We start from the raw sequence: 26,498 nt of genomic DNA on the forward strand, positions 1-26,498 counted from the left end.
GGAAAAGTTTCATATTTAGCTTGGGTCATAGTTTTCTTTCATCTATGCATTGGGATGCACAATTACTTTCTATAAGGGGAGAGGGGATTGTAGAACTTATAAGCGAGGGCTATAGAAAATTGCTGTATATTGCTAATACTAATTTGCACTTTTGCTAAAAGCCCAATTAAAATGAAAATTATTACCGCTTGAGAAAAATAAAAGCAATTAAGGAGAAGCAGCAGAAGTGAAACCAACTATTCCAATTCATCATTTACAGACTTCCCAGGAGAGATTTTATATATACATATATGTATTGTAAATTGTAAAGCAAGATTCATGACCTTTTAACTATAAAATATCATAACTGCAGACACGTGCTGCTCAAACAGATCCCAGAGGCTAACAAATTCTAAATGATTATTACTGCTAGTGATTTCTTGTGTATTCATTGCATGAGTGCTGTGCAGCATATACCAGAGTCTCTCCCTACCTTCAAAGGGCATACACACATCTCTAGGGACCGTTCAAGGATTTATTGGTCTAGATATATTTAAACACTCCAGAATTATCTTTTGATTTTAATCGAGAGGAAGATCAATCCTAAGGCATCATGCTATGATAGAAAAAATTTTGTTTGGAGTGAAGCCTCCCTAGAACCAAATACCAGTAACAAACTCCTTAACTACAAAACGTCAATTCCTCTGAACCACACCGGATGACTTTTAGTCAGTTATGTAAGATATTATATGTGAAAGTGCCTAGCACATTGCTGGGCATGTAGGCACTCAATAAACACTAGTTTTTCTTTTCTTAGTTTTTATACAATGGTAGTACAGCAGACTTCACAACAGATGGCAAGGAATTGTCTCCTTTTAAGGCAGTATGTGTCCAAGGAGAGAACATGAATTTTGGAGCCTCATAAGCATGAGTCTGAGTTTTGGCTTCTGACTGATAAGTGACAGTGAAAGATTCGAATCTTCATATGTCTGACTCTGAAGCTGTGCCTCTCACTATTCCACACTTCCTAGGCAAAATGAAATGAAAAACTAATCCCATGCAATCCTGAAGAATATAAAAAAGGCTTGGTAATTCATGTGCAAGGTGCAGGTGCTCTGGTTGCCCTGCTACTTAGTTGGAGCTTTCCTGGGCTCACATAATGGCTGCACAAGGCTCCCAGTGGTCAGTTCATTTATCATTAATTTTCATCTAGTTTCTCTCCATGCTATCCAGGTACTGCTTTGCAGAGTGGTTCAAATTCTCTGGAGGATGTAAAATTGAGAATGCTCTTCCTCTGGGGATTAGTGAATCAATTATCCTTAAAAGTGATAGCTTTTTCATTAGGAAAAACCTTCCCAGATTTAATCATTTACAAGCTGAATGAGTCGTCTGCCTTCCTGGAAGCCCTGGGACTTAACCAGTTTTCTTTGAATACATCCACAGACAAGGCTGTCCTCTGACCCTAATTTGTCTGATTTTTCCTTTTAGACTCAAGTTCTTCCTCTATCTTTCTTATGACATAATCCCCTTACAGTGGTATGTATTTGAGGTGATAATGCTATTTGTCTCATGAGAAAGAATACATCCGAGGCGTGTTTTATGGCAAATACATCTGAGGTTCCATGGTGTCCCTGCAATTGCCTGGGTGTCCTGATCACATAATGGAAAGGGGCATGGAAGGAGGGGTCTTCTACCCACAAATAATTTCTTTACCCCTTGAGAGGTTGAAGGCTTCAAAGAAAAGAGTATACTATTGTTCAAGTCACATGAATCAAATTTCCAATCTGGACTTTCTCTCTCTTTACCTCAGGTTTTGCTTGGGCAACATATTTCCCTTCTGTATCCAAGTCTCTTCATCAGGAACATCAGAATTATACTTGAGAACCCTGCATGAGGAATGAACAGAATAGCCCATGCACTGTGGCAGTCGCAGAGCAGTCAATGACTATTAGTTTTCTAATTCAGTCTTTTCAAAATTTTTTTACAGACAGCATTTTGATTCATTGTACACAAATGAGGTACATCATTTCGTGTCTATGGTAGTGCATGATGTAGATTCATACCATTTATGTAATCATAAATGTCCATAGGGTAATAATGTCATCTAATTAAGTCTTTAGCATTCATAGAGGCCCTGCCTAATGAATAACACTTTCCAAAATTGTTTTTAACACTCAGTCTAAAAAAAATCCAATAGTATTTTCTATGTAAAATTGTTCTTTAATGAATTTGTTTAATGATTAGTGAGTTGATTCTACATTACACATGGGGGATGAAGAATAGTAGTAGAATTAACTATCATGCCAGTTCACGTGAATGTGTTTTAAACAGAAAGGATAACAGAATTATTGACCAGAGTTCAAGCTTGCCTTGTACATTCCCACATATCTAACCCTGTGTTGCCCCATTAGTAAAATGGTTAAAACAATATTTGCTTCACTTATATAATTTTAAAACTGACAAACAAAAATTTTGTATATTTATGATATTCAACATGATGTTTTGAAATATGTGTAAATTGTAGGATGGCTAAATGGAACTAACAAATGTAAATGTTATCTCCCTTACATGTGTATATGTGTGTATGTGTGTGTGTGTGTGTGTGTGTGCACATGCATTTGTGTATTGAAACCATAAAATCTCTTAGCAGTTTTCAAAATAAAATACTTTGTTATTAAATATGGTTACCATTTTGTAAAATAGATCTACTGAAGTCATTCCTCCTATCTAACTGAAATTTCATTTCCTGTCACCCACACTGTTGTACCTCCAACCCTCACCCAGCACCTGGTAACCACCATTCTGCTTTCTACCCCTACAAGGTCAACATTTTTAAATTCCAGAAGGGAGTAAGATCATGGAGTTTGTTTTCCTCAACTTAGATGATTTCTCTTAACATAACATCCTCCAGATTCATCCATGTTGTTCTAAGTGATAATACATCCTTTTTTTTAAAAAAAAAGGGCTAAATAGTATTCTATTAGTAATAGTAATAATAAAAAAAGGGCTACATAGTACTCCATTGTGTATATATACCACATTTTCTTTACCCATTCATCCACTAATGGAGATGTAGTAGTTCACATATCTTTTTTTTAAAATTTATTTTTATTGTAAACACATGGGATACATCTTGTTTCTCTGTACATGGAGTAGAGGCATAGCATTTGTGTAATCATACATTTACATAGGGTAATAGTTTTTAACTCATTCTGTTATTTTTTTCTTCCCCCCCACCCCTCCCACCCCTCTTTTCTTTCTATACAGTCCCTTCTTCCCCCATTCTTGCCCCCCTTCCATCCCCCATTATGTGTTATCATCTGCTTATCAGAGAAATCATTCATCCTTTGGTTTTTTGAGATTGGCTTATCTCACTTAGCATGATATTCTCCAGTTTCATCCATTTGCCTGCAAAGGCCATAATTTTATTATTCTTTATGACTGAGTAATATTCCATTGTATATATATACCACAGTTTCTTTATCCACTCATCAATTGAAGAGCATCTAGGTTGGTTCCACAATCTGGCTATTGTGAATTAGGCAGCTAATAATATTGATGTGGCTGTATCTCTGTAGTATGCTGATTTTAAGTCCTTTAGGTATAGGCCAAGGAGTGGGATAGCTGGGTCAAATGGTGGTTCCATTCCAAGTTTTCTAAGGAATCTCCACACTGCTTTCCAGAGTGCACCAATTTGCAACCCACCAGCAATGTATGAGTGTACCTTTTTCCCCACATCCTCACCAATACCTATTGTTGCTTGTATTCTTGATAATCACCATTCTAATTGAGGTGCGATGGAATCTTAGGGTAGTTTTGATTTGCAACAAATAAACGACCTAACACTACAGCTCAAAGCCCTAGGAAAAGAAGAACAGAACGACACCAAAAGCAGTAGAATACAGGAAATAGTTAAAATCAGAGCTGAAATCAATGAAATTGAAACAAAAGAAACAATAGAAAAAATTGACAAAATAAATAGTTGGTTCTTTTAAAAAATAAACAAAATTGATAAACCCTTAGCCACACTAACAAAGAGAAGGAGAGAGAAAACTCAAATTACTAAAATTCAGAATGAACAAGGAAATATCACAACAGACACGAGTGAAATACACATATCTTGATCTGTGGCCTTTGTGAATAATTTTTCAATGAACACGGGAGTACATGTATCTCTTTGAGGCATGGATTCACTCCTTTGGTTATATACCAATAGTAGGTATTGCTGCATTGTATGCTAGTTCATTTCAATTTTTTGAGGACACACCATCCTGTTTTCTCTAATGGCTAATTTGTGGAAATATTATATAAGCCTATGAAAACTTAACAAAATGTTATGGAAATTTTTAAAATCCTCACCAAGAGTGTGCAAGTGTCCCCTTTGCTCCACATCCTCAACATTTATCTTTCTTCTTTTTGATGATAGCCTTTCTAACATGTGTGAGGTGATCTCTCTGTGGTCTCAGTTTGCATATCTTTGTTGGTTATTGGTGTAGAGCATTATTTTTTCTATATTTGTTGACCATCTGCATGTCTTCTTTGGCAAATAACTATTCAGGCCCTTTTTCTATTTCTTAATTGGGTGATTTTCTTTCTTAATAGTGAAGTTCTTGAGTTCCTTTTGTATTTCTGGATATTGGTCCCTTATCAGATGTATGCTTTGTAAATCTTCTCTCCCATTCTGATGGTCACCTGTTCCATACTCATTTTATGAATATTTTTTCTTTTTCTGTGAAAAATATTATTGGAATCTTGATAGGGATTACATTGCCTTGGTAGATCATTTTCAATATTCTTGGTATTTGAAAAATATTAATTCTTTCAACCGATCATGAACATGGGATATCTATGTGTGTCTCCTTCAGTATCTTACATTAATGGTGTGTAGTTTTAGTGTACAGATCTTTTGCCTCCTGGGTTAAATTTATTTCCAAATATTTGTTGTAGCTATTATAAATGTATTTTTTCTTTTTTATGGGTGCATTAAAATTTTACATAATGGTTGAATTTTTGTTATATATTCCTGTGTGCACACAGTATAACGGTTTACTTTTGTTTTAGACAGTTTTCTTTTAATGCATAGAAGTTCTACTGACTTTTTAGCATTGATTTTGTATGCTATGAATTCATTTATTAGTTCCTTTTTTGTGGAGTCTTTGAGGTATTCACTATAGAGACAATGTCCTCTGCAAACAGGAAAAATCCAATTTTTCTTTGCAATTGTGATGCCTGTTATTTTTTTCTCTTCCTTACTTACTCTGCTCTTTTAGGGCTTCTGGTACTATTTTGAATGGAAGTGGTGAGAGTAGACAACCTTGTTTTGTTATTGATCTCAGAGGAAAGACCCTCAGCTTCTCACTGAGAATGGTGTCGTCGGTGGCTTGTCATATGTGGCCTTTATTGTGTTGAGGTACATGCCTTCTTTACCCGATTTGATGGAAGGATTCTCGATTTTGTCAAATGTTATTTCTCCATCTAGTGAAATAATCATATTTTTTTCTTTATCATGGTAATGTGATATATCACATACAATAATTTCATTTATATATGTTGAACTTTCTTTGCACATCCAGGATAAATTCCAATTGCTAATGATGAATGACCCTTTTAATGAACTGTTGAATTTGGTTTGCCAGTATTTTTGTTGAGAACTTCTGAATCTATGTTCATCAGAAATATTTGCTTCTGATTTTCTTTTCTTGTAGTGTACTTGTCTGGCTTTGATTTGAAAGTAAAGCACAACTTTTCAAATGAGTTTTGAAGTGTTCCCTCCTGAATTGTGGAAGGTTTGAGAAGATTGGTATCAGTTATTGTCTAAATGTTTAGAAGAATTCAGCAGTGAATCCATCAGGTTCTGCACTTCACTTTGATGGAAGAACTGATATTACTGATTCAGTCTCCTTATTTATTATTGATGTATTCAGATTTTCTGTTTAGTTGTAATCTATTCTTGGTAAGTTGTATGGTCTAAGAATTAATCCTTCCTTCAAGGCTATCCTTTTTTTTTTTTTTTAACATACAATTGATCCTGGTAGTCTGTTATGATCTTCTGTATTTCTGTAATATCAGTTTTAATGTCTTTTATTTCACTTCTTTATTTGTTTGTTTTAGGTATATTTATTTGATTCAATAAAATGACCTGATTTTCTTTTTTCATTTCTCCTTGATATATACTGTTAGGTTGCCTATTTAAGGTTATCTCTTTTGAAGTAGGCAATTGTTGCTAAACTTCCCTATTTTTTTTTTTTTTTTTTTGTCTCAAGAATCAAACCCAGAGGTGCTTATCCACTGAGCCACATTCCCAGCCATTTTTGAATATTTTATTTAGGAAAGGGTCTCGCTGAGTTCCTCAGCACCTTGCAAATTGCCAAGGCTGGCTTTGAACTCGCAATCCTCCTGCCTCAGCCTCCTGAGCCACTGGGAATATAGGTTGTACTACCACACCCAGCAAGCTTTGGTATTGGAATTAGCTTAGCTACACAAGTTTTGGTGTTCTGTATTTCCATTTTCATTTTTCTTCTTTTCAAAATTTGTTCTAATTTGTTGTACATGACAGTAGAATGCATTTATACATTTTGATAGATCACACACAAATGGAGTATAATCTCTCATTTTTCTGATTATACGTATTGTAGGATTACATTGATCATGCAGTCATATTTAATTTAAAATTTTTCTTTTCATTTCTTCTTCGACTCACTAGATGTTTAGGAGCATATTGCTTAATTCCCAGGAATTTGTTAATTTTCCAAAATTTCTTCTGTTACTAATTTCTGATTTCATACTTTCGAGTTTGGAAAAGATACTTATGTAACCTTAAATTTGCGAAGACTTGTCTTTGAAACTAACATAAGACCTATGCTGAGAAAGGTATGTGCGTGTGTGTGTGTGTATGAAAAGAAAGTTCTGTGTACTCCTGAGAAAAATGTGTATTTTGCTGCTGCTAAATGAAATGTTAGTTCAATTTGGTAAAAAATGTAGTTTAAGTCTGTTGTTTCTTTACTAAGTTTCTGTCTGAATGATCTGTCCATTGCTCTAATTATGGTATTAACATTCCTGTTATCATTGTCTTACAGACTCTCTCAGTATCTTCTGATCCACAAGTAACTACTTATATATTTAGGTCCTCTGATATTTTATACTAAAATTTACAATCATTATATCCTTTTGATGATCTGACCTCTATCTACCACAATATAGTGATCTCCTTTGCTTCATTTTATAGCTTTTTACTTAAAGTATGTTTTGTCTGAATTTTTACAGCTACCACTGCTCTCTTTTGGTTTTCATTTGCATAGGGTATCTTTTTCTATCCTTTTACTTTCAATTTATATGTGTCCTTACAGGAGAGATGAGTCTCCTGGAGGCAACAGCGTTGTGTCTTATTTTTTAATCCACAGAGTAACATTAGGTGTTTTGATTGACCAATTTAATCCATTGCTATTCAGGGTCATTATTGATAGATAAGAATTTACTACTTGCAATTTTTTTAATCCTTTTCGGCTTGTTTTGCAATCCTTTGTTCTTTCTTGTTGTCCTGCTGCCTTCCTTTGTGAATAGGGTAATCTTCTGTAGTGATATGCTTTGATTACTTGGTTTTTGTCTTCTGTGAACCTACATAGGTTTTTATTTCACTGTTACCATGAGGCTTGCATGGAAACATCTTATAACAGGCTGCTTGAAGTTGATAATCATTTAATTTTGATCACATTCGAAATCTCTATCCTTTTGTTTTCAGTGTCACAATTTGCTCCTTAAGATTGTATATCCCTTAACAAATTTTTGTAGCTATTAGTATTTTAAAAGAGTTTATTCTTTTAACCATTATACTAAACATATGATTTTTACACAAAATTGCAGCACTAAAGCCTTCTGAATTTATGTGCTTAACCAGTGAGTTTTAGACTTTTATGTTTTCTTATTACTAATGACTTGTCCATTCAGTCCCAATTTGTTGGAAAATTAACAAATTCAACAAATTCCTGGGAATTAAGCAATATCTCCCTAAACATCTAGTGAGTAGAAGAAGAAATAAAAAGAAAAATTTAAAATTAAATATGACTGCATGATCAATGTAATCCTACAATATGTATAATCAGAAAAATGAGAGATTATACTCCATTTGTGTGTGATCTATCAAATGAGTGAAAGAATACCATGTTTTTCACATGACATAAGATGGAAGGGCTAAAAAGGAAAAATAAGGCTTAATTTACCCTAATAATCACCTCAATCCCATCAATAAAGGCAGAGTCTTCATACCCCTATCACCTCACAAAGGTCCAACCCCTTAACACTACCAAAATGACATCCAAATTTCAACATGGGTTTTGAAGGGAAGGCATTTTCAAGCTATAATAGTCTGAATGTTTGTGTCTATCAATTATTTTTATATTTAAACCCAATTCTCAATGTATTGGTTTTAAGAAGATTGGGGTCATTTTCAGGTAAGGAGGTTATGAGGGGAAAATGTTCATTAATATAATTAGATTGCTCATGAACAATCTAAGCAAGGAGGTGAAAGAATTCTATGATAAAAATTGTAGAGCCCTAAAGAAGGAAACTGAAGAACAACATAGAAGATGGAAAGACCTCCTGTGTTCTTGGAGAAGCAGAAATAATATTGTCAAAATGGCCATACTACCAAAAGCTATTTACAGGTTACAGTGCAATTCCATTGAAACATCAATGATATTCTTCACTTAACTGAAAAAAAAAAAAGTCCTAAAATTTATATGAAGAATAAAAGATCCAGAAGAGCCAAAGCAATAATTAGCAAGAAAAGTAATACTGGAGGCATCATAATTACTGATCTCAAATTATACTATAGAGCTATAGTAACAAAAACAGCATGGTATCGTCATTGAATCAGACAAGAAGACCAATAGAACAGAATCAAAGACACAGAGACAAACCTGCATAGTTACAGTCATCTGATACTTGATAAAGCTGCCAAAAACATGTTGGAGGAAAGATGGACTTTTTAACAAATGGTGTTATGAAAATGGAATCTCCATAAGGAGAAGAATGAAACCAGATCCCTATCTCTCACCTTGCATAAAAGTCACCTCAAAATGGATCAAAGAACTAGAAATCAGACCAGAAACTTCTCAACTGCTAGCAAGAAACAAAGGGTCAACACTCTAACGTACTGGTACAGGTACCCACTTCCTTAAAAAGATCCCTAAATCTCAAAGACTAAAACAAAGGAGTAATAAGTGAGATGCTATCAAATTAGAAAACTTTTACACAACAAAGGAAACAAGGAAGTGAAGAAGGAGCCTACAGAATGTGAGAAAATCTTTGCCAGTTGCTAGTCCAACAGGGGATTACTGACAAAAATACATGAAGACCTCAAAAATCTGAAAACCAAGTGAACAGATAGCCTAATTAATAAACAGGCAAAATAAATAAACAGATAATTCTTTAAACAAATCCATAAATGACCAACTAATACATGAAAAAATATTCAACATTTCTAGAAATTAGGGAAATGCAAATCAAACTTATATTGAAATTTCTTCTTACTCCAGTCAGAATGGCAATCATCAAATAAATAATATTATTCTTCTTTATGGCTGAATAATATTCCATTGTGTACATATACTACAGTTTCTTTATCCATTCATCTGTAGAAAGGCATCAAGGATGGTTCCACAATCTAGCTATTATGAATAGAGCTACTATAAACATTGATGTGGCTACATTACAACAGTATGCTAATTTTAGGTCGTTTGGGTATAAACTCAGGAGTAGGATAACTGGGTCAAAATGTGGGTCCATTCCAATTTTTCTTCACACTGCTTTCCAGAGTGGCTGCACCAATTTGCAACTCTTATTAGCAATGTAAAAATGTGCCTTTCTCTCCACATCCATGCCAACATCTATTATTGTTTGTTTTCTTGATAATAGCCATTCTAATTAGAGTAAGATGATATCTTAGAGTTGTTTTAATTTGCATTTCTCTAATTAGTAGAGAAGTTGAACCCTTTTTCATATATTTATTAATTGCCTGTATATCTTCAGCCATAAAGAAGAATAATATTATGGCATTTGCAAAAAAAAATGGATGGAATTGAAGAATATTATGCTAAGTGAAATAAGCCAATTCCAAAAAACCAAAGGCCGAATGTTTTCCCTGATAAGTGGATGATGATATAAAATGGGGGTGTGGGGGTGGGGGATGAGAGAAGAATGGAGGAACTTTAGATTATGTAGAGGGAAATGAGAGGGAGGGGGTATGAAAAAATGGTGGAATGAGACAGACATCATTACCCTACATACATGTATGATTACTCGAATGGTACAAATCTACATTGTGTATAACCATAGAAATGAAACGATGTACCCCATTTGTGTACAAGGAATCAAAATGCAGTAGGTAAAAAAATAAAATAAATAAATAAACAAATTTTGGGACACAAAAAAAGAAAAAAAGAAAAAAAAGAATATAAATAATAATTGGTGGGCACAGTGGTACATGCCTATAATATCAGTGACTTAGGAGGCTGAAGCAGGAGGATAACTAGCTCAAAACCAGCCTCAGCAACTTAGAGAGGCCCTAAGTGATTCAGCAAGGCCATGTCTCTAAGTAAAATATTAAAAAGAGCTGGGGATGTGGTTCAGTGGTTAAGTACCCCTGGATTCAATACCTGGTACCAAAAGAGAAACAAGAATATAAATAATAATAAATGATAACAAGGAGTGGGGCAAAAGTTACATGCATACATTGTTGGTGGGACTGAAAATTAGTATACTCACTTTGAAAAGCAGTATGGAAATTCCTCAAAAGACTAGAAATGGAACCACCATATCCCAGCTATGCCCACTCCTTGAAGTTTATCCAAAAGAAACAAAATCAGCATACTACAGTGATACAGGTATACTAATGTCTATAGCAGTGCAATTCACAATAGCCAAGTTATGAGAACAGACTCAGTGTCCCTCAAGAGATGAATGGATAAAAAAAATGTGATATATATGGTATATATACCCAATGGAACTGTGTGTGTGTGTGTGTGTGTGTGTGTGTGTGTGTGTGCATGTGAATCTATCTCTGTGTGTCGGTGTTTGTGTATTTCAAGAATATATACATACAAAATTCAAAAATTAAATAATGGCATTGGCTGACTAATAGAAGGAACTAGAGAATAACATGCTAAGTAAAATAAGCCAGACTCAGAAAGTAAAAGGTTGAATGCTTTATCTCATATGCAGAAGACTTGAGAGAAATAAGGAGATTAAAAAGTGGGAGAATCCAATAAAAATTGATGAGAGATCAGGGTAACAAAGGAAGTGAGTTATAGGGTAGGAGGAGGGATGGAAAAAGGAAAAAAAAATGTGGAATGAAATTGACTAAATCATGGTATGTACATATATGCATATGCCACAGTGAATTCCATGTTTATGCATAACTATGAAGCACTAATTTAACAAACAATAGATAAATAGAATGAAGAAGACCAGTAGAATAGTAGAAGGGTAGCAGCAGAAGGGAGGAGAAGAGGGAATGTGGATGTAATTGAGATTATAATGGAGAAAATCATATTCCATGCATGTGTGAATATGTCAAAATTAACCCAACTAGTATATATAAGTATAACCTATTAGTAAAACCATTTAAAAATTATCCTGGCATGCTTTTTTTATTCCTTTTGCCTTCTCACCAATAAGTACACAGTTAGAGGATGCCATTCATAAAACAGAGGAAGCCCTTACCAGGCACCAAACTGGAACCTTGATTTTGGACCTCTTGGTATCTATAACTCTAAATAATAATATTCCTTTGTTTATGAATTAATCAGGCTGAGGTATTGTGTTATAGCAACACAAATGGACATGGTTAGAAATCATCCCTGTGTGGTGGAATAATGCTATCTCAATATCTAACAGCACAGAAGTGGCTCTGAAACTGTGTAGGGAGTGAAAACTTCAGAAATGTAAAGGTACATGTTATTAAAAAAAATCATAGATTGCCATGATCGTGGGGAAATCTCAGAAGAGGAGAGCCATAAAGAAAGCCGTAACTTCTTAGAGATTACCTAAGGTATTGTCAACAGAACACTGGCAGAACCATGGACTATTACCACCATTCTGGTGGGGTCTCAGAATGTCTTTTCTGGTCTCAGAAAAATGTTAATGGAGACTGAAAGGAAGGTGTTTTCCTGCCATAATTTAGCAAACAAAACAAAGAAAAAAACACATGTGTTTGAATCATGTCTATGTCCTAATGTCCTACTTACTGCTTCATGGAAGATAAAACTCCCATAAGATGAAATAGAATATTTGGCAAAAGAAATACCTACATAAAGCATTCAGTGTACAGTTTGGCTCCTCTTTTGACTGCTTACCATAACACACAAGAAAAGAGAGATGAGTTGAAGATGGAATTCATAATCAAAGGGAAAGCAGAACTTAAATACTTAGAAAATGCTCTATTAAAAATTAGAAAAAATATTTAGGGTGAACATCAGTGTGTAGCTAAATGAATATTTGATGAGTGTGTTAGTACAGACAGAAGGAAGTTAGATGCTGGAAGAAAGATCACGCATCATTTTAAAGTTCTTCAGGACTTCCCTATGTATCACAGGCCCAGAGTGCCAGAACTTTGGGGCAGATTGATGTTAAGCTTCCTCTTCTGCAGTCAGGTGCTGTGATCCTTGGCTACTACTGTGATTACATGGCATAATCCAACTGTGGATTCCATGGGCCACTGTATAGGATAAAACACCCCTCTTGGTGACACTTAGGGTAAAACTTGGTGTGTCTATATGGTGCACTGCTGGTGCACAGAGTGCTCAAACTGAGGTTCATCTGTGCCCTCATCTAAATTTCAAAGAATGGAACTACCTGAAGCTCTCACACCTGGTCCTAGCAGAGACTGCTACAGGAGTGGGGCCCCTGCAGATATCCTCCAATAGGGCAATGCTCAGTAGAGCCAAAGAGCGAGGGCTGCCTTTGGGAGCCCAAAATGATACAGCCACAGAAAAGTGCAATTCTAGCCTGAAGGAGTCACAGTCATGTACCTCCAACTTGTGAGAACTGACATATAAACTACACCCAGCAAAGTCATGGGGGAAAGCTGCCCTAAAGGTCTCACCCACTCCCAGTGTGTCTGGAAAATAGAACAATCATTGAAGAAGACTATAATGAAGCTTTAAGATTTAGTATTTTCCCTGTAAGGTTTTGGACTTACATGGGACCAGTTACATTGCCTTCCCTTTCTTGCTATTTCTCTTTCAGAATGAGAATGTCTATCCCTTGCCCGTCCCAACATAGTATGTTGGAAGCTCATAACTTGTTTGATTTTTGCAGACTCATAACTAGAAAGAAATTTACCTCAGGATGAATCATACCTGAGGTCTCACTCATTTAGAAGAAACTTTGACTTAGATATTAAAATGGAGGCTGAGATAAGATTTTAAAGTCTATTAGGATTCAGTGACTACATTTTGTTTGTGAAAAGGACATGAATTTGGGAAGACTATGTGAGGAATGCTCTGGTGGGACTTCTGGTGACATTCTAAAACTTACGTGTTGAAACATCAGTATGTCCATGTTAAGTGGGGGGACCTATGGTCAGATGATCAGGAGGATGGAGTCCTCAAGAATGGGAACACTGCCTCCAAGAAAGAGACCTGAGGGAGCTTGCTCAATTTCTTTTGCTCTTTCACCATGGAAGGACAGAGCTGGAATATGCCATCTGTGTAGCAGGGAGCTAGCCCTCACCAGAACCAAACCTGCTTGTCCCTCAGGTTTGAACTCGCCAGCCTTCCGAACTGTGAGCAATAAATTTCTGTTGGTTAGAAACTACCCACTTTAAGGTATTTTGTTGCCACACCTGAACAGAAAGACAGGGAAATGAGATTAATATATAGAGTGACCTCAAACCCACAGGAATTTCATGAAATATCTGTAATATAACCCTCAGTATCACACTAAGAATGTACAAAAGCATCCTGAGAAGTGAGGCATAACTCTGTGGGATACAGTTATTAAGTAATTTTTTTTTTTTTTTTCTGAAAGAGGAAAGCAAACGGGATTAGGAATAGATAAGCATGGTGTCACACCCTGCAGCTGTCACTGACTTGCTGAGTAACCCAAAATAAGTCCCATATTCTTCTTGCTCCTCAAGCTCCTCCTATGGTAGAGAAATCACACGGCAAGGCGATGAGGATGGACATGGGGATGAAGGTGATGGCTGAAAGCAACATGGTGTCGTGATATTCTAGGGATTAATAATGTTAGATGCACAGATGTTTTGGAGGGAGACTGATTTAAAATATTATACTGTATGAATTCAAATTCCTTTTGCCCCCTCCCCTTGTGCTACTAGAGTTTCCACTTATTCTACAATGATTCCTTGCCAGCAACTGTCAGAAGGATTTCTCTTACATTATCTGAAGCAATTCTCATAAGTTAAATATGTCATCCCAACTTTAGACATGAATCATCCGTAAAAGAAAGAACAAAAAATGGTCTAAGGAAAATTCATTTTGTACGTGAAGTAATGTTATCACGCAAATTGAGTAATCCCCGATGTTCAGGCTCGCTATTGTCCGCAGCTGGTTCTTTGACAATAGAACTTGGCATAATACTTGGCCTAGAATAGATTATTATTACACATCTGCATAAATAAAAGGCAACTTCTTATATGGGTGATGCTATTATTTTGATATTATTACACTTGAGTTTCTAGGGTGAATAAAAGTCGACACTTAACAAAAAGTGTGGACTAGCAAGTTAATGATCTTCAAGAAGGGCTTTTCAGGAAGCAATGGTAATTCTTCTGAAGCATTGTGAACCATACCTGAAAAGTAGTGAGCCTTCAGAAAACCATCTAAACAGCTTGTCCTCCAGAAAACCCTATTTGGAAAAGTGATGTTTAGAGGAAAAAATAGGATATCACTAATAACATTTAAATAAAGTTTTGTGGTTTGAAAACAATTATATGTATGTTTGTGTGTGTGTGTGTGTGTATAATATTACTTACCCTGTAAGATAAATGAATATATGTTCCCTGCTTAAATGAGAGTTGTGGAGGTTAAAAAGCTCTCATTCTCTGTAACCGTCAAAGGAGAGCACTTGCTGTCCTGTAGTCTTTCCTCTACGTTCCACCATGTCCTGGCCACCTTTAACATTCCTCCTAACATTCATGCCTAACATTCCTCCTCCTCTATTTTTTTTTTTTTTCCTTCCTGTTCTGGGTATCAAATCCAGGGCCTGGAGCATGGAAGGCAAATTTTCTATATCTGAGCTATGCAGCAGCCCACATTCTTCCTTCTGATTTTAATTATCCTGAGAGGCTTTGTGTTAAGTTCTAGCTTCACAGGACTGCCACCCCCTCTTCCACCACACCAGAAACTCTATCATACACAACAGGAAAAAGATAACTCACTTCTTCCTTTTTTCTGCTGAGGCAAAGGGATTAGAAAGGAAAAGAAAAGAATTACCCTTGGGAAATGGGAAATATGGAGAAAGGAAATAAAGCCATGAACCTGCAGAAATCTTTTTTGGATTTACACAGTTCACTAAGAATTGGTTCTCTTTTTGATACATAAATTGATCTGAATATTCATAAAAATATTTCAAGTGAGAAAGTTGTTTTTTGTTTATCAAAAGTTTTCCCATTACCATGTTGTTAAAGATGAAGGTGATGATGATGTTACAACTTCATATTTATAGTGCTTTAGATCCCCTTTGATCTTTGTAACAACAGAAATAAAAAATCAGACTGGAGGAACAACTTCAACTTCCCACAACAAAACAGAAAGGAAAGCACAGCTTGAAGCTGACTCCCCATATTCCACTCATTATCACAGGTACTTGGCACACAGGATATTGCCATTATCATGACTTTACATCCAATTAATCTACTTTAGATAGCAGGATTTACATAATATTTGAGGATGCCACAAGGCAAATTCTTTCAGTTCATAGTCAGGGACAGGTAGATAAACATGTGCCTTTCTACCATAGAACAACCTATTTTTCTACCATGAATGAGGATGATGTCAATTTCAAAGAATCAAAAGCAAGGTGGTCACAAATCACTCAGCTCTATGGTTTTTAAGGTGAGAATCGGAACCTTCACCACAGGACTGTGGGCTGCTTCGGTGTCAGAACACACTGTCTGGTTTGCAGCTTTTGATTCAGTTATCAGTCAATAATGACTACTACTTTGAAAGTGTTTTATTTTCAAGTATGTTTTGCCTCAAAGGCCTACTCAGGTTCTGCAAAAGTATCTTGATAATACAGTTCCCCTACTTCAAATTCAGGGAGGTGGAGGTGATGTCATGAAATGAGAAGAAGTGGTTTCAAGTTCCAGCTCTGTTACCTTAGGCATATTGTAGAAAATGGACATAACAATACTGGCTCTGTAGAGTTTTATAAGCTCAAATAAAAATGTTCCTTCCAGTGCTTGGAATAATTTTAAAAATTCACAGAATGGTAGATAGTATATGCTATAAACATTTATTATGTGACCCTAACTCATAGAAGGCATTCAGTAAATGTATATAAATTTATAGAAATTGTAGCTGTTTGTCTTAAATGATAAAAGCAAAATACAAATCTGGATTATCTTCATCAAGAAATGATGTTGGTCTGACTGCCTGAGATGGGCAGGGTCCAGCCTGAGACAGGAGAATCTGTCATAGCCAACTCTTATCCTGTTGTCTGAGTGCTGTGGCTTCACAGTCTTATGATCTCAAGGAAAGTTCTCAGAATTTGTTCTGCAATCTGTAATATGGGGATAAGATAGTGCCACATGCTCTTTCTACCATGCAGGATTTTGATGAGGATGAACTGGAGATTTATGTGAAAATGTTTATACACTGTAAAGTACCATACTAATGTAAAGAAGCATCATAGTTAATGTCATGTCTTGTCCTAATGGTTGTGGTGTTTGTGTGTCATGGCTTAGCTGTTTGGTCAGAAGTGTACATTGCACAGTAATATTTTTTACAGCTTAAAATAAAGCATGGATCCAGCTGGAAGGCCGGAGATCATCATGCAAAAACCACCTATCTGCGAACTTTTATTGTTACATGTTTATTATTTTTTATTCCCCTGGAAGTTAAGTGTCTTTCTTAACTCTCCACATTTATACTATTTCCTTCATTTTCATTCTGAAATAACATAGCATAAAAAAAATTTCTGTTCTCACTCTATTTCTGACTTGTTGAAACACAAACATATTTGGGACCAATTTGTTCTTATGAGGTTTTGGCACCCTTTCTTGACTCAAGAAAGGGAAGAAATGCTTGTCGCTTTATTTTCATGTTTATCATTTCATTTGTATGCTGCAATCTGACTAAACTCTTAATCTCAGTGAAGTGAAATAAAACATCCTGGACAATAATCATATTTCCATTTAGGCCAGCCAAGTTCAGTTAATTTCCAAAATCAAGCACTGAGTTTCTAATTCTGCTTCATAGTGTAGGCAGATGAAGAGGGAATATGGTGTGGCTCCCTCCTCCCAAGGAGAGCAGAGTCTAGTTGGGGAGACAAATGCTTGATTATGATGACTTCCGAGGAACCCTTTGATTCTGCTGAACACAGCAGGGCAGAAGAGTTCAGAAGGTGGACGCCCAGGATGGGAAGTGAAACAGTCAGGGAAGACTTTCTGAGGAATGTTATACTCTCAAAATTCAACAACAGAAAAATAAAATAACAAGACAAGTTCTCAAAATAACTAGCTAACTGTAGGCCAGCAAATCCTCTTCTATAAAACAACTCCATCCTTACATTCTCTTTTGTGTTACACCCTGATTGACTTCATAGTAATTTTCTTTTCATGTGTTTTCAAAGGCTAAAAGTAATTATTTACTAGCTGATCCACTGGAAAATCTCAGGAGGCAAATTCAGAGTGGGATTTTTTAAATTAGCTGATTACATATTCTTTAGGCTGTTGAAAGGGGTTTGGAGATGGTGTTTCATCTTCCAAATAAAAATGGCTACCTTGTTTCATTGCATTTGAAAACAACAAATCATCCAAAAGATGATCTTTAAAAATCATCCTAAGTGTGGCATCCTTCTCAAGGTGTCACGTGCCACATGCCAAATGAAAATATTGACTTGGTCTGCTGCACTACTCCTCTAAAGTTTTTCTTTGAAGTCATACATTTTCCCCTTATCTTGAGAGAGGAAAAAACCCTCAAACTCCTTAATTTATAATTTAAGAAGTTTTGTTAGATCAAAAGAGAAGAAAGAATGAACAGAAGCAAAGAGCGTAAAAAGCTTTAATATTTGAGTGATCGCACCACATTTGGAGTGGCCTTTCTCCCTGCTGCTGTACAGCACAGCAGAAGAAAGCAACCAGAGAGCAATTTGCTAAAGGTTGTTCAATGTGAGTTAGAAAAGATCGGGCATTTGAATGCAAGGCAGAGCTGACATCTTTCTCCCCTAAAAAGGTGTTTTTGTATGTGATTGGTTTCAATCCCAAAAAGTAAACACAATCACATTTCATACATTTCAAGCAGCAAACAAGGCATAGCTGCTTTTTTGAGGGAAGGAGTGTTGGGGGTTGCAGAAGAAAAAAATATTTGCTCCATAACAAAAATATAAATATACTTCTCAATGGGAGGGTGGTGGAGATTGGCTTGGCCTTCTTGGTAGATATTCGATAGAGGTGGAAATGGGCAAAGACTGTGAGACAATGTGTGCTGTTTTTGTCTACAACTTGCTAAACTCTAAACTCCTTTCCACTTTTGACCCCTGTGAGGCCTCCAGTTCCTGCTCACCCTCCCCAGCTGCCACAAGAAAATCCTGTCCCCACTGCTCACCTGCAGGACAATAAAACCTCATGGTTAAAAGCTCAGTATGTGGAGTTAAGGAGCACTGCATTTGAATCTACAAGTATCTTCTACCAGCTTAGGGGCTTTGGGCAAGTTAAATTGGCTCTCTGAGCCTCACTCTCTTATTTGATAAAAATGGGTGTAATAATAGTGCCTGCTTCAGAAGTTCTTATGGAATTAAATCAGAGAATCCTTGCACTCAACATCCTGAGTGACATTTATGAATAAACGGTAGAAAATGTTCTCATTTTTATGACACATATTACATATATCGTTTTCATTTGCTTGTCTTCAAATGCCAAATGTCGTTGGCATTCTAGAACAGACTAGAATGGGCAAAGACTGTGAGACAATGTGTGCTGTTTTTGTCTACAATTTGAAGTAACATGAGGTAACATTGAAGCCCGTTCAATAGGTTTTGCTACTGAATTTCAGTACTGTTATGGTTTGGGTGTGAAGTATCCCCCAAATACTCAAGTATAAGACAATGCAAGAAAGTTTGGAGAGAAATGATTGGGTCACAGCCTAAGTCTAATCAGTGAATTAATTCCTTGATAGGGATTAACTAAGTGGTAGCTGAAGTGGTAGGGTACGGCTGAAGGAGGTGGGATTTGGGGCATGGCTTTGGTGTATATATATGTATCTGGTCAGTGAAGTCTCTCTGTTTCCTGATCTCATGTGAGCTGCTTCCCTCTGCCACACACTCCACCATGGTGTTCAGCCTAACCTCAAGCCCCAAGGAATAGAGCTGGTCTTCTATGGACTAAGGCCTCTGAAGTGGTGAGCTCTCAAAAACACTTTGGATGAAAGTGGAGAATATCATGCTAAGTGAGATAAGTCAATCCCAAAAATCCAAAGACCGAATGTTTTCCCTGATAAGTGGATGATGATATATAATGGGGGTGGAGGGTCGGGATGAGAGTAGAATGGAGGAATTTTAGATTATGTAGAAGGAAATGAGAGGGAGGGGGATATGAAAAATGGTGGAATGAGACAGACATCATTACCCTATGTACATGAATGATTACACAAATGGTATGAATCTACATTGTGTACAACCACAGAAATGAAATGATATACCCCATTTGTGTACAATGAATCAAAATGCAGTCTGTAAAAAATTTTTAAAAAATTTTAAAAACTTTCCCACCTTTAAAATTGTTCTGATCAGATCTTTTAGTCAGAGCAGTGAAAAAGCTGACTAAAACAAGTACCTTTTCATTAAAAAATTCAGAGATAATCCTGAAATATCTGTGGTTGTGGGAGCAAATCTACTCTGCTGTGTCCAGAAGTAATGTTCCATTCTTTAGTAAACATTCTTGTTTTGCTCCACAGAGAGCTAAAATATGATATTCCTTCTATGACACTTGGAAAATGAGTAAATGGCAGGAGTGGGTGTTCTCTCTGACTTCTCTTAAGACTTACCCCTTGTTACACTTGTCCTGCTCTATCCCTAGAAGGAAAAAAAAAAATTTATAGAAGAATGCCAAGAAGAAACTGAACCAAGAGGCCTTAAATTCACCCCAGTTTAGTGCCATCAGATCATACCTCTTGTCCTCCAATGACGCCTCTGCAAGGCCATGCATAGCAGTCTCCCCTGGGTCTTCTGAGTTTTCATTTCTGAAGGCTCCCGTGATACGTATAATTTATGTTAAATATGTTTTTATGTTCTTCTGTTGTTAATCTTTCTCTTTATTGTAGGTTGTCAATCATGAAGCTTTGATGGGTGAAGAAAGAAATCCTGTCTCCTCAACATCCCTGGTGTCTTCCCTGGGACATTGTTTTTTATTGGAGGACCTCATTCCTGAAGTCATTGGGTTCTCTGTTTTTGTATATCTTAAACTTAACTATTATGAAGGCCTGATGGTTATTTTCATATAGTTTATTCATATTGTGGTGGTAACATTTTTCAGTAATGGGATGACTTGTAAACCCCTTTGGCAGAAGAGAAATTGATTTGCCAATAGAATTCCCATTGAATGGCACCATGAAATTCACTATATGAGACCATTTATTTTTCTGCAGACAGGTATTATGGAGCATTTCTACTTATTTTCTCTTTTGTATTCATCATCATTTGAGTTATCCAATTCCTTCTGGAGAAAGATACAGCTATACTTCCCAAATTCTCAAGCAAGTGAGTTGAACCTATACCATCTGAGGTTTAACGCACAATGGGAGACTGAGGGAAAGTTTCAGAGGAAGACTGAGCACAATCAGGCCTAACATACTAATGATACTAAAAAGGGTGCCTGAAGATCCAGATGAAAATGTGTGGTACCTGAACCCAAGTAACAGCATTCGATCAAATTATGAGAAACTTGGGGTTGAATTAGAGAGGAATGATAGAAAAAAATAGGGTTAGAATGTCAACAATTAAAGCTAGCATGAATAAGAAAGAAGCTGAAGTAGGGCAAAAGCTGGCAGATAAGATTGACCAGTGATGGTAATACTGAGCTTCTAAGAAATTAGAGACCTGAAATGCTGCGTAGAAGTGGGAGTTGCTATTATAAGTAGCTCCTAGACCCCCAAAGCCCAGAGACTACATTAGTGTCACTTTGGAAGAATCGACTATTCCTTGTCCCTCTTGTCCCTTTGGGAACTTCTGCTTCTTATGAAAAGACCTTGTTCCTAAGATAACACATTTCTCTCTCTTCTTCTCATTCATTTCCATTTAACCCTATGTGAGTTTGCTCAGAGAAGAGAGCAGTTCACCAGAGCTGAAGGGAGTTATGAATACAGGAGAGCTCATTTGCTTACCTAAGGGCAGCAGAATCGTGGAAAGGAAACTGCAAGGTGTAAGCTGGAAATTGTAGGCTCCCCAAGAAGTTTTTGCATGAAAGCAGAAGAGTATTTCTGAAGCCTTCCTGGGCTGGAAAGTTTATCACGAGTGAGGAGATGAACATGTTTTTGGAGGTTTGTGTGAGAAGTGGTATCTTCTCAGGAAACCACATGCCAGAAGAAAAAGGAATGAGCGAAACAAATATTTCTGGGCATGTGAATACACATCCATTAATTTATACACATGAGCTCACACATTCTCTGAATTCATTCCAGGGCACCTGCTTCTTACACAGGACAGTACCAGGAGATTGGTATTGTTGTCTTCATTTCACAGAAGAGAGAACTTGGTTATAGGGAAGCTGTATAAACCCAAGTCTTTGTGATTCCTAACCAAGCTCTTCTCATTTAATCTTCCTCTGTCTGGATTTTATGAAAGAAGTGAGCATTTGATAGCACATTTTTTTTTTAATGCCAGTAGTAGAGATTAGTAGGGAAAAACAAATGGAGTGGGTCAAGAGAAAGGAACAAGCACACCTGTGAGGGGGAACTGATGGGAAGGTACACACGATGGGTGTTCTGAGAGGTTTGTTTTCATTTCTAAATAAATTCTGGTGAAATATTAATTGGACACCATAGGAACTTTTCACCCAGGTAGACAGCAGAAAGTGGCTTAGGGTGTTGAAGGCCATTTAAAATAAATAATGAATAATAAGTTTATTTTTTTTTGCTTCTGGTTATAGAAAATGTCAGATATCAGTGCAAAGAAACAGAGTGATCTCTTTTGTACATGTATATATAATAAGGGCTCATTGTGGAAGGAAGCACATAGTTATATCATTAAGTGGAATTTGTTCTGATTACATGGGCATAATGCTTTCTTTTTTTTTTTTTTCAAGTCTAAGATGTCATTGATAGGAAAATGTAACTATGTACTATACAAAAAAAAAAAAAAAGAAAATTAAAAATGCTGCTAATGATAACTAGAACATGCCATTAGTTGTAAGATACATACTGATGTCAGAGATGTTAAAAAGAGGAAACATACATTCTGGATATAGTCAACGACTGTATTTTCTTTCCATATACTTTTTATGTATAAATTGTGGTCATACCCCAATATAGATTATTTTGAATATTGCATTTTACTTGATATTTTGCCTCCATATTTTTTATTAGGATTGAAAACTTTTCACAATCACAATTTTTGACACATGCATAATACCCTACTATGTGGCCAAGTAATTTAATAAGCTCTGAATTATCAGGTAGTAAGATGATTTCCCGAGTGTTTCATTTTTTTAAGTACCGCCACAGTAAAGATTTTGAATAATACATTTAGTACTTGTTTTTCCTTAAAAGAGACACTCCCAAACTAAATAAGTATATTGATGGGCATAAATGTTTTTAAGTCAAGATCCTCAAAGCATACATTTCCTGAGCTCCTTCTCTAGGCTATCAGACAAATTACTGCAGGATAATCCCAGTCCAGCTTCCTTTTGTCACAATCTCACCTCCACTTGACAACATCCTAGCCAGTGTAAAGGCCCTGTCCCTGCATTTTCTGCATATGCAGGCATTGCCACGCTTTGCTAACTAATTGAGAACCACAGACCCAAATAGTGACTGCCATACCCATGTGCATCACTTGCTCTGTTAAAATCAGACCTTTACAAGAATCTGACCACAAGATGAAGTCAGATTGGTTAAATTTATGTTCATCATAGGATAGTTTGACTTTAATATATGGGTGTTAACAGTAGCTCTCCAAGTGACTTACCTCCTTCAGCCTAGTCTTTCCATTTCAGTCAACCAGTCCAGTGAAAATGCCGACCGATCTAGAAAAGGGAAAATATAGAAACAGAATGAGTAGAACACAAAACTAGAAAGTAAGGTGTACAATACAAAGCATTCAGAAAAGTACGGTTTCTTCACCATAATTAACAGGATCTCACTTCCTAATTCAGGAAATAAACAAAAATGCAATAAGAGAAAATAATGACTCAAACACCACCTACAGAATTTAGATCCATATTGAGTCTAGCCTTCAGAAATGACCTAGCAAAATGAAGCAAGATTCATTGTAGAGACATTTAATCTCTTACTTCAATTTTCTAAATGCAAAAAGCCACAGCAGTACTCTACCTCATTAGCTCAGGGAGGGGTCTAGCAAATGAATCCAGACTAATTATAAAATGCCCCTAAGATAGCAAGTGCAACATGCGTACTCTCTTCCATGATTTTACTTCTGCAAAGGTATGACCCACATGTTAATAAGCAACTTTATTTCATGCTGGTATGGAAGTGATGAGTCTAATCCTAAATCTTTAATCATTATACATGGGCATAAATGCCTTCCTTAGCATGAAAGAATACTGAAAATATTCTGATGCAATATGGCTTATGCATTTTAAAATTACAATAAAGAAGCCTTCTCTTTGATGATACTTATTATGCTTATTATCTTTTCAAAGAAATACATAATTAGTTATGATTGATATACTTTGCTATTTTTCTTTATGAAAGAATTGACTATAAGAAATTTTACCCAAAACTCTTATGATTTCTCTAAGATTCTAGAATTCCATACCTTGAAACTATTTGAACTGTTATGACTTGAAAACATGAGAGTTGTATTTCAATATTCTAAACTGTCAGAAACTGAGATACAAATTCACATTCATAAAGGTCAAAGTGGAAAATCTTATTAATGTGTGATCAATTGTTAGTATAAACATCTCTACTTAAATACACACAACCATAACATTATATTTCTGTTTTCAGTTATAAATGCTCAGTCACAATTTACATAACATTTCCAAAAGAGACATTGTATACTTTTACTAGTTATGAGACATGTGAAATGGGAGTCTTAGAAATCAGTCTTCATTAAAATCATGTAAAAAGACAAATCAGAGTTAAGAACTCCCATTAGAAGTAAAAATAGGATTCTTGAATTGGCAAAGAATACTGTTTCAGTGATAATCCATCTAGGTTGAAAACCCCAATGTAAGAAGTCTGAAAATATTGATCACTAATCAATGTGTTTTATGATGAGTCTAGAACTTATGAAATTCATCATCAAATTTCTTCTAGAGATCATTAGAATAGAGGAAGGGAAATAGGAGAAGGAAGGAAGGGAGGAGAAAGAAGGTACTGTGGGCCAAAATTGATCAAATTATATTGTTAGATTGTGTGCATGTAGAAATATGTAACAAAATTTGAGGGTTTCAGCCACATCCTGCATGGATGAGGGAAGGGTTAACTGTGGGAGGACAGCATGCTGGCAATCAATCAATTAATTACCAATAAACTGATCTAATCAATAAACATACAAGACTCAATACTCTTTTCAAATGGGAGGGAACGTGATGGATGGGGCTATACCAGATCTGGCCTCTAACAAGATGGAACAACCCCCTCTGCTTTCTTTTATAGTCACACAGAGAAAGTGGGCTCTGGCCAGGAGGGTTTTCTTCTGTGATGAACAGGATGGGGTGGAGTCATGGGTGGAGTTAGGGGATGTGCTGGTTTCCCACATCCCCAGATGGTAAACCACTTCCACACAGGATCACCTACTCCCAGGCAATCTGGAACAGTCTCTTATGGTGGTCAGTTCCTGGGAGTCAGGCCTCTGTGTCCCATGGTTCAACCACATCTGAATCCACCAGATATGAATGGTTCCCCACAACAAAGAATCCCTCTATTATGTATAATTATAATGTAGCAATAAATTTTTTTCCTTGTAGGCCCCAACTCACAATCACACGTTTTCATCAAACAAATTTGAATACATCATTTTAAAATTATTTCTCCCAATCAATAATCATGTTCTGATACTCTTGTTTAATTTTCCTTCAGACTTGGGCTGAATTAGGTGTTTGGGGCAATGATGGATCCTAAAGCATCTTGCATGTCTCTTTCATAGTATCTGTCATATAATATTATGGCTGACAGTTTACTATATTGTCTTCTCATCGCACTGTGAAGAAGTGGCTACATCTCATCACGGATGAGTCAAAAATGGCTAACAGAAAACTCTTATGGAGGTTTCAAGATGGCGGCCTAGAGGGTGGCTGCATTTCATGTTGCTCCAGGACTCAGGATTCAAAAGAGGAGATACTGAGACACTTGGGACCAACTCAAAGCAGCCGGGTGACTCTCTCTCCTTGGGGAGGCGTCCCAAATGGGACGGTAGTCCCGGATCCCAGGGAACTTTGTGAAGTAGAGCTGCCAACGAGACACCCCTCCCCCGCGCTGGAGCAGTGAACTCGGACAACTGGGAGTGTCGGAGAGGTGGCCGCTCAGCACAGCGCTGGGACTCGGAGCAACCACTGGGGCCCCGGTGGCTGCCCAGGGGAGGAGCGGCAAGGAGAGCTGTGTGGACTCAGGACACCGGGGCCTGCCCTGAGGAGGAGGAGGAGGAATGTGGCCACTTGGATTCGGAGTGACTGCACCAGAGCTACAGGCAGTTGCCAGAGGAGAAGCTGTGCGGCGAGCTGTTTGGACTCAGAACAACGCTTCTGAACACCGGGGCCTGCCCTGAGGACGAGGAGGAGGAAGAGGAGCACGGCTGCTTGGATTCGGAGTGGCTATACCAGAGCTACAGGCGGTTGCCAGAGGAGGGGCTGCGTGTCGAGCGCTTTGGACTCAGACCACTTCTGAACACCAGGGCCTGCCCGGAGGAGTAGGAGGAGGAGTGTGGCGGGTCGTTTGGACCTGCAGTGACTGCATTAGAGCTCCAGGCGGCTGCTCAGAGGAGAAGGCGAGTGGTGAGTTGTTTGGACTTAAAGCGACAGCTCCTGAACACAGGGGGGCTGCCTGGAGGAGAAGCGTGGTGGGTCGCTTGGTCTCCAGTGGCCGCACCAGAGCTCCGGGCGGATGCCCAGAGGATGCGTGCAGCGGGTCACGTGGATTCAAAGCCACTCAGAGCGACCGCTC

Source organism: Sciurus vulgaris, assembly GCF_902686455.1.
Source record: "Sciurus vulgaris genome assembly, chromosome: 11".
In the NCBI taxonomy this organism is placed as follows: domain Eukaryota; kingdom Metazoa; phylum Chordata; class Mammalia; order Rodentia; family Sciuridae; genus Sciurus; species Sciurus vulgaris.